The sequence below is a fragment of the Capsicum annuum genome, chromosome 12, assembly GCF_002878395.1.
Source record: "Capsicum annuum cultivar UCD-10X-F1 chromosome 12, UCD10Xv1.1, whole genome shotgun sequence".
NCBI lineage: Eukaryota > Viridiplantae > Streptophyta > Magnoliopsida > Solanales > Solanaceae > Capsicum > Capsicum annuum.
Window position 1 is genome coordinate 156,825,213 of NC_061122.1, and position 10,455 is coordinate 156,835,667.

Sequence of the window (10,455 nt, forward strand, 5' to 3'; positions counted from 1 at the left end):
TCTCATATATTGTATTGTTAGAGATATTGTATTGTTAAATTTGACTCAATTTAACTTGTTAACTATGTTCATTAAGGAACTAAAAGAAAGCAGTAGAGAAAGTAAAGAGAGTCAGAGGAAGCAGTTAAGCTTCAATACTGGATGTTTGCTCAGATCCGGAGACGTTTATATGGAAATACTTGAGGATAACTTACTGAAATATGGAACACTCAGGAAAGTACGAACACTAGTATATTACTTAGAATCCGGCGCTTTACAAAGCAACAAAGGCAATACATCAACCAATAGAAAAGCTCCACTTGAGCCCTAAAGTATTATGCCCAATAGCAATACTCCACATGGGAAACTGTCATCTATGCCAGCTAATACTCCTCTGTTGTTGATAGTCTTGTACGGATACATCTGGCGTATATGTCACTTTGGCCTTTTGCTCTATCATCGCTACACGAGTCTCTGATTTCGGGCCCCGTTTTCCACCTATTACCCGATGTCGATCACCTCCTAACCTCGGTAACTTGCTGAGGTCAGACTTACTGGCTGGTCCTTGGATTGGGAACTTTAAAGGAATCTTCATGGGTACTCTTTATCAATATGCCACGTGTTCGCTCAATATTCTGCCACGCACAAGAGCTATTCTTCCCTGATACAAATTTATAAGGGCTAGAAGAGTTCTTATACACTCCTCACTGTACTGAAAAACATATTGAAAAAGACTACAACATTTGAGTCTAAATAAAATGTGTGGCCCTAAAAGTCTGATTAAAATTCAAGGCCACGGTATAAAATACACGCCTTAACGTGCTCAAAAACTTATTGACAGATACTACAACTAATTGCTATATCTAGGTACATATCATTTGAATTTTTATTGGTGAATTTTATTTAAAACAAGTTATAGTAAGCTTGTAGGCGTATAACTCTCGGAAGGATTGTCCATAGCCACATAGATTCCGGAAATGTTTTTTTCAGTGTGTTCTGTTGCCTTTTCAATCTCCATGGAAATGAAGTTACGGAGGAGAATTAGGCATTTCCCAATGAATAAAGCAATAAGCTCCTCTAGCAGTACTGCACTTTCTTATAGCATTTGTCCCTTAAAGAGATGCATCTGATCTTCTGTTGAAGTAATGAAAGGGCATATTGTATGATAAATTCCCTCTATTCTACCGACATGTTATTGAGAGATCCATAATACGCCCACCTTACACAACCACACCTATCATTCCCATGGTCCCTTACCCTCCATGCAATCCCCAATTATTTTATTTTTTTAATTTGAAAGTATTGTTATGCATACGATTAGTAGATAAAAAAAAAATCTTAATACATAAACGTGTCCTTTAACTTAGTCTCAGTTGACGTTTATGTCATCCAACTTTGGGTTTGCATAAGTAGGTACTTAAACTTGTATGAAGTTGAATAAGTAGACACATGAGTCCTATATGGAAATTCCCTTCGTGGCATCCTACGTGTATTATGTTACATAGGACGCGTGCGTCTACTTGTGCAATTTTATACAAGTTTAAGTATCTAGTTATGCACATCCAAAGTTGAGGGCATAAATGTCAGTTGAGACCAAGTTAAAAAATATGTTTATGTATTATGGCACACTTTTCGCCTTTGACAACATTTTTTCTCATTATTCAGCGGACCACTTGATGAAATCACATTTTTTTCAAAAAGAAACATGATCTAAATTGTTAAAATAGAATCTCCTCTTCTAATCCTTTGACGGGCCAGGCGACCGTTAAGAATATATATATAAAAGGCACCTTGGTTATGACACTTTCATGTCCACAACGCTATTTTGGACTGTTAGGAATATAGAAGGCACCTTTCCACGCATTGCTTTCCCACTTCAGAGATATCGGAGACACATTCTCAGATTTATAATCTGCAAACCGTACGAATTGATGACAGAGAAGTAAAAGATGAGTATTCATACATAATAAAGAAACAAAGCTTAACATTAAAGTTGAGAAACATACTGCATGGGAGTGAGAAATTCGAGGGTTCCCAGGTTAGTCATCCCAACCTAGATATGCCGTTAATTAGAAGGATAAAAAGGAGAGGGTGTTAGAACTTGATCAAGAGATTTCTGTGTCGTGTCAGCTGACTAAGAAGTATGGCACATAAAGTATGCTAGCAGGAGGGAAGGAAAGTCAGAGGTAAAGAAAATTGAAATCAAGAAGAGAAAACAAATGATCACATTTTTCCTTTCAGCCTGTTGGTTGATGGATGGCTATTTGATCGGTGGGAGATACCAGAGTCATAACTACATATACTCAAAATCAGTGCACATGTTTGGGCTTCTTTTGCGACGTTTTAACAAAATCATAACAAACAAGTATGACTACAAGTTTTTGGTGACCTGTCTAGGATCTTTGAATTTATACCAGACATAACATAGTTCCACCGCAGCCTCTGATATGCTGAGTTTCTTAAGATGCTTGATTATGTTATCTTCATTCAGGTACAGTAATTCCAAAACTGTTATATAATTAGGAAGAATGTTTTTAAAAATTGTGAGATCGCCTTGCAATCAATCAGCCAAGAGTGAATCAGATGTCATTTTCCCATATTTACACGTCCCTGTTGGATGTGTTTTTTAAGCTCACATCCCCTTCTCTTTTTCTCTTTTTCTTTTTCTTTTTTCTATATAATTCATGTCTGAAGCTGATCTTATGTCCTCAATGCAATAACAAACCAAAATGATCCAATGAATATGCAATTTATCTTGCTTCGTCATAAACTTTATGGAAACCTTACACTCCATGTTCTTAAAGTAGCACTTATTTACACTACCACATGAGATGAAAAAGGAGTATGAGCAACACAAGTGTATTTACCAATTTCAGTTATTCACAGTTCGATTCTTTTAAGAAGGGTTTGAACATTTCCTCATTTGTCCCATAAATCAGGATAATGAGAAAAATAAAAATTGAAGCAAATACAAAGGAAAAGAATTGATAGCAATTTCAGTTCTTACCTTGCCTATGGCGCTTGAGATCTTATGTGGCATATGTTTAAAGTCGACACACATTAAGCTTTGGCACAAACACAGCATTGATGGCATTTTTTCAGACGATTTATCTACTTCATCTAATTTAGTAGGGAAGAAACTTCTTTTTACGTCTCTGTAGGACATGGAAACTTTAGCTATAATTTAACTTTTAGCCAAAATGGAAAAAAATAAAAGAGATAATAACAAATTACTCCTGAACTATATCCAAAAAGGTTATAACATATCTTAACTTAAAGGGCTTCTATTATTTCTAAACTAATTAAAAATATAATTTTAACACCCTTAGTACCCACGTGACATATATGCGGCACAACACACGAAAGTGTTCATGTAGGCACACGTGTGTGTCACATAGACACTAAGAATGTCAAAATTATACTCTTAATTAGTTTAGGAATAATAAGAACCTTTTAAATTGAGGTGTGTCATATCCTTGACTATAGTTCAGGGAATAATTGGATATTTTCTCAAAATAAAACAAGCAGAGAAAACTGGGAAAATATTTTCAACACTTGATGAAAGTTCTAGATTTTCCAGATTTTCCTCCCATTTGTACTTGATGTTTAACAAATTTTTTTCCTCCTTTCCTTGGATAGTAGTAAAGATTCGCCCAGCAAAACAGGAAGAGGATATTTCTCACTGTTGTATGATACTCTTTGCATGTAGGGATGGCAACATGAATAAATTGTATGATTATCCGTCTATTTTATTCATGTTAAATGAGTTGGGTATCCAACCTATTTAATAGTGGGTTAAATATGAGTCAATTCATATTATTCATTCTCAAATATGAATAACCCACGAGTATTCATCAATTATAATCTCCTTATAGTATGGCATGTGTGAAGATGTAGCAATGTCTAAAGTATACTTATTAAGGGCGTGTTTGGAATGAAGAAAAACAAATTTAAAAATAGTTTTTGAAAAAAAATTCAAAAATATTTTTTTAAAAAAAAATTGAAAATATTTTTCAATTTTTCAATTTTTATTTTCATAATTTTTTTTTTTTAAAAAAATGAACTTCTTTTTTTTAAAAAATAAAGTATGACATGTGTGAAGAATAAAGATGTAGTAATGTCTAAAGTATACTTATTAAGGGTGTGTTTGGAATGAAGAATTTTTTTTTCAAAAATATTTTAAAAAAATAGAAAATATTTTTCATTTTTTTAATTTTTATTTTCATAACTTATTTTTTATTTTTTTATTTTTTCTTTCTTTTTTACTTTTTCGTTTCTTTCTTTTTGCTTTTTCTCTCTCTTCTATCTTTAATTTCTATTTATCTATTTTTTTCCCCTTTTTAAATTTTTCTTTCTCATTTTTATTTTTATATTTTTTCTTTTTCCCCCCCTCCCCCTACCCTTTTTTTTTTCTAATATGATTTTTTTCTATTTTTATTTTTTTTCATTTTTTTCTTTCGCTTTTTTTTCTTTCTCTTCTATCTCTGGCTTCTATTCCTTTTAGTCTTTTATTTGTTTTGTATTTTTTTCTTTCTTCTTTTTTCTTTTCTAATTTTTTTGTACTTTTGAAAAATATTACTACGTCGAGCACAAAAAATAGCACAATCGCTTATTGTATTTTATGTGCACTATCATTTATATTTTTATATTCATTGACACAATTATGTTTGTATTTTATAGTTTGCACTTATATGAGTATTTTTATTTTATAGTTCACGATATTATTTATATTTTTATATTTATTGATATAATTGTATTTGTATTTTTATTTTATAGTTCATGCTATCATTTATATTTTTATTTTTATTGATATAATTGTATCAAATATGATACATGTTTATACAACTTGAACTATACAAATATAAATGGTACTTGTTTATATACAAATACAATTGGTAAATTTGACCTACAAATACTAATGATAGATTCGTATAAATGATGCTTGCATATTTGTATATTTTAGATTCAAACAAATACAATAAATTCATACGCTTGTTTGTGTATAGATACAAATAATATGTTATAAATATTTATATTTAAACTATTCAAATAAAAATAATAAATTTATTTGAAGTATATAAAATACAACAACAAAAAAATGAGAGAAAAAAATATAAAAAAGATGAAAAAACGAATAAACGAACAAAAAAAAATGAAAAATAAAATACAAAAAAGGGAAAAATGACAAAAAAATGTAAAAAATAAAGAAAAAACAAAAAATGAAAAAAAATGGAAAAGAAAGAACGAGAACAAAAAAAGAAAAAAGGAAAAGGAAAAAAAGAAAATAAAAGGAAAAGAAAAAAAAGAGAGAAAAAGAGTAAGTTAAGGGAGAAATAAAAGAGAGAGGTTATGGAGTATATTTAATTAGCAAGAAAGCCTATGGATTGTAATTGATCAAAACTTAGGTTAAATTAAATAATTAAAAACTTTTGTTTGCTAAGTCATGTAGTTTTTCTTGTAATATAAGAGTACTTTTGTCTTTACATAATAAGAAGTAACGGATAATATGGATATCCATATTATCCATTGGGTTTATCCATTTTATCCATAATCAAATATGGGTTGGGTTGGATATTTTATCCATATAACATGACCCACTTTTAACCTGCCCATATCCTATTGAATCCGCCCGTTTGCCACCCCTATGTACATGCTATGCAAATTACAGACTTGGATACTATCACTAAGGACTAACACCATCTTTTTTATTAATGATAAGAATAATTTCACTTTATGCATCCCTCGGAACTTGAGGAAGTCAAGAATGTGGAGAAATCATGACAAGGTAAAGATTCAACCGTGGAGAACTGATGTAAAATGAGATACAAAATAAAAAGATTGAATGAATAATTAAGAAAAAGATAGAAGATAGAGAAGAAAAAAAGAAACAATTCCACAATTGAAGCAAATTAGAGACAAATATAGATTCGTAATTCTCTAATTTGAACAAACAATTAAATGATTGATTTCAAGAGAGAAGAAAATTGAACTCATACATGAATAATCATACCAAAAGATATTGAAGAGAGCTCCAATGTAGAGAAAAATGAATAAACCCACAAACTCAAGTGTTCAACCTAAAAATATTGGAGTTAATAACTCAAATGGTCACTCAACTTTGGACTTTTATCCCAGAAAGTCACTCAACTTTGATTTTTACTTCAAAAGTCACTTAACTTTGACATTTTTACTCAGAAAGTCACTCAAACCATTTAATCATTTTTTAAATAACATTTGCTTGTGTGGAATTATTATTTAAATGCAAAATTTAGAAAAATAAAAAACTATCTCTCAATGACCCTTTATCCTTATTCCCATAAATTAATTTTCCTTTCTCATTTTTCTTCTCCTTCTCCTTCTCACATATTGTAATTGATTCAACATCAAGTATGCCTAATAAAATATTAAAAAATCAAATTAAATTTAACAATGACTGAAGGATAAAAAATTATTAATATAAACTATATTAATATGATGAAGTATAACTAAATAATATGTAATTTAACTTATTTATTAATAAAAGTCATGTGTACGTAGTTATTACATACATATAGTGAATCCCTATGACGTATGTATATTATTCACAATATTTATTTATGGGTATAAAATCCCTAATTCATTATACATATACATATAGCTAGTACAAACATTTATAAAAAAAAGGCATCTTTAGAGTGAAAATAAGAGGCGGGAGGGGGGGGGGGGGGGGGGGGGGTTGTATAATGGAGAGCTTCACATTTATAATAAGCTATATAATGTGAAAATTTAAATTCAATTAAATTTTAATACAAACATCAATATCAGATGGAAAAAAAAGTTGAAACAAGGATTGAAAATGTAGAGCAAAATAATTATAATTTTAATTCTTTGGTTGTTAAATTTTAATACGATCCTTTGATATTTTATTAAACATATTTAATTTTGAATCAAGGGAGAAGAAAAATGAGAAAGAGGAAGGGAGATACTAAACTTATGGGAATAAGGATAAAAGGGTCATTAAGAGATAATTTTTTATTTTTCTGAATTTTGCATTTAAATAATAATTTCACTTAAGAAAATATTATTTAAAAGAATGATTAAATAGGTTGAGTGATTTTCTGAGTAAAAATGTGAAAGTTAAGTGACTTTTGAATTAATGATCAAAGTTGAGTAACTTTCTAGGATAAAAGTCCAAAATTGAGTGACCATCTGAGTTATTAACTCAAAAATATTGTCTACCCTAATTTAACCAAATTTAAAGTGGAGCATATTGAACTTTGCGGGGGTTCTATTACCCCTTATACTTTTTTAATCGGAATTAATTTTCCTCCAGACTTTTTAAAAGTGGAATTAGCCCCCCCCCCCCAAAACGTATACCCAGTATTTTAGGTGGGAAGTGTGGTGCACACACCTTGTCTTCTCCATTTTATCACTTTTCAATATTTTTTCACTATTACGATCATATTAAAGATTCCACAACTCAAATTCATCCTACAAATCAAATTCTAAATAATTTCATTGAGTCAATTTCAAATTTCAAGTCCATTCTTATCACACAAGTTTCCAAATTCAATTTCTAGTTTCAAACATTGAATTTCATTGAGTTTAATAAAAAAATTTCTTGCACATTAATTTTTTTGCACATTGAATATATATGAATTCACTTGAATTCCAGTTTATGTATAAAAAACATACATTGAATTTTCAATAATTGAATGGAATCTTCCATTAATTTTCTTCATTCGGGTCCGCAAAAGTTTTCAAATTCCATTTCTAAATTACGCCAACTCAATTGAATCTTCCATTGAGTTTCAAATTCCAAGTCCATTCCAACTCAAATTTCTTGAAAACTTTCTTCAACAAACTTTCTTAAACTCAAAACCCCAAACTTTATTCCATTGAGTTTTCAGTTTCAATGACGGAATCTTCAAGAATGGAAACTGAAACGGAACGAAATGGACTGCAACAAAGAGGAAGAAGAAACTGAAACTCAAGAAGAAAGAAGAAAGAAGAAAGGAGAAAAAGAATGAAAAACTTTAAATAAATAAAAATATAAAACTTTAAATAATTATAAAATTAAAGGATTGTTTGGCAAAAAAAAAAAAGTTTAAAATGTTTTAGCACTTTTCACACGCTCAATGCGCGTGACTAACACGCAATGTGCCAAGTGACAGATATATGCCGGTAAAATATGAAAAAAAAGTCTGGGGGGTAATAGGACCCCCGCAGAGTTTAGTATGCTCAACTGGTAATCTGGTCAAACTTCAGGTATTTTCATGGGTATTATCCCTATTTTATTTATACTACTAGGGTTAACTAAGATAGAAAATAACATAAATGCCCTTAATTACATGTGCATCATATATGACGAAAAAGAACCCTAAAATATGATGTTAATATTTTCTTGTATTAATTATTTGATTTCTACACTCTCTTGAAACACTCCAAACTTTCGATATCAAGTTGAAATTCTTCCATGCTATTAGCACTTTTCAAACTTGCATTATTCTCTCTTGGCAAAATGGTTTGGTGGACCCTTGTACTATGTCCATTTTGTAATGTGGATACTCCTACTTATATGTTTTTCATCTGAACCTTTAAACCCATTAAAAAACCACATTTTAAATACTTTTTCGGTGTGTGTAACACACTTGTTTCCACGTCAACTTCCACGTCAGCTTTCGCGTTATTTTAAATGCTATATTAAATTTCACGTTATTTTTAAAATGCCACATAAAATATGAAATATTAAAAAATTAAAAAATTTAAATTTAGAATTTAAAAAAGGTAAACTTGGTAGTTCTTCCTTTGCCGCTTCTTCTTCTTCTTCTTTACTTTATTCATATGAACAGATACACCATTCTTTCATCCCCACCACTACCCCAACCCACCCCCAAACACATATTGTCAAGTCCATAAATATACAAAATTCTCTCACACATACATAATTTTTTTCAAAAAAAGATTGTTGATGTTCAACACCTTTATTTTGTAGCTGCATCACTGTGTGCACCTAACAAAATCAGCTCCATCAGTCGCCAGAATATCTTCTTGCTGTTCAACACCCATTTTAGAAAACCAAAAAAAGATTGAATCTTTGTTGCATCAAGAAGCAATTTTTATGGAGAAAGAAAAATTACTTAAACCCAAATCTTGAATTCCTACAAGGAGCATGAATTTATCTTCGAATCACCCAATTTACCCTTTAATTGCTTATGCCCAAATCTTGAATTCCTACGATGAGCATGAATTTCTCTTCGAATTGGGTTTATCGAATTTAGGTACTTGAAAAATTTATGTACATTTGATGATTTACTTTCGCAGCCCATTTCGAGGAGGCACTGAATAAAAGCATAAGGGAAATTGAATGGAACAGGAAGAAGATACAGTAAAGCTGTGTGATTTCATTACGGACCGAATCAATTTGAGTTTCTTGTTCCCCATCGGAGCTAATCATAGGTCCTTGTTGTTGGTTTTTTCGGGGTAAATTGAGTCTTGAATCACATCCACTTCAAAATATAGAGAAAAATTGAGTCTTGAATCACATCCACTTCAAAATATAGAGAAAAATTGAGTCTTGAACCACATAGCCAATTTGCCCTTAATTTTTCACCAAGTATCATTATCAACCATGGCAGAAAATTCCACTACTCAGCTAAAATCAGATGTTATATTTGATCAAATGAAACTTCATCTTTCTACTGATGCTGGCAAGGAACTTATCAAGAAAATTAGCCTTTTTTACCAAATCAATATCGCTCCTAAGAAAATTGGATTCAATGAGAAGATGTATGTTGTTGATATGAAGAAATGAGAAATAAAAGAAGGGCCATATGAAGATGGAAAGACTGATGCAACTTTTTCATTTACTGATGCTAATTTTGTGAAGATTGCCACTGGGAAAATGAATCCACAAATTTCTTTTATGAGAGGTGCGATGAAAATTAAGGGCAGCATAAGCGGAGCATAGAAATTCACCCTGACATTTTCCCAAAGCCTTCAAAGATGTAAACAAATCTGCTACAATGTCAGTAGGGAAACGCCGTTCTAGATTTTCTACTTTTATGTCACCAACAATCAACTCATATTATAAAAAATTATGGAGGTTTTGAATTTATCTATCAGTTCTTCGATATAATTTCGTGTCCCTTTAATGATGTAACAGAATTCTGGGTGTTTCTTAATGGAACTAAAAAATAATTGTTCAAAAAAAAGAGTCTTGAATCACACCCACTTCAAAACATTGAGGAAAATCGAGTCTTGATAATACCCACCTTAAAATCTTGAGAAAATTCAACACAAAAATCAATGAAAAATTCAACACAAAAATCACTGAGAAGAAAAGTTACAAAACTGAATCTTAAAAGTAATCTTTTGCTATAATGAGAAACGAATGAGAAAAAAAGGAATGAAGAAAAGAGAATTTGGGTTTTCGGTTTAAAAGGAATGAAGAGGACTTTTTTTAAAAATTTTAAAATTATTTTAATATAAAATTGA

The 10,455-nt window shown here is 30.5% G+C and overlaps 1 long non-coding RNA gene and 1 pseudogene across 1 annotated transcript; one reads left to right on the top strand and one right to left on the bottom strand.

Annotated features, from left to right (window-relative positions):
* Positions 1-220: 220 nt before the first annotated feature.
* On the bottom strand, positions 221-3,166 carry LOC107849737. The gene is made up of 3 exons (XR_001668254.2): positions 2,987-3,166; positions 1,986-2,032; positions 221-1,891 (listed from the first exon to the last, which is right to left on the bottom strand). It is a non-coding gene; the product is annotated as an uncharacterized LOC107849737 (long non-coding RNA).
* A 6,418-nt stretch (positions 3,167-9,584) lies between these two features.
* Positions 9,585-9,969, top strand: LOC107850046 (annotated as a pseudogene).
* The last annotated feature ends 486 nt before the right edge of the window (positions 9,970-10,455 follow it).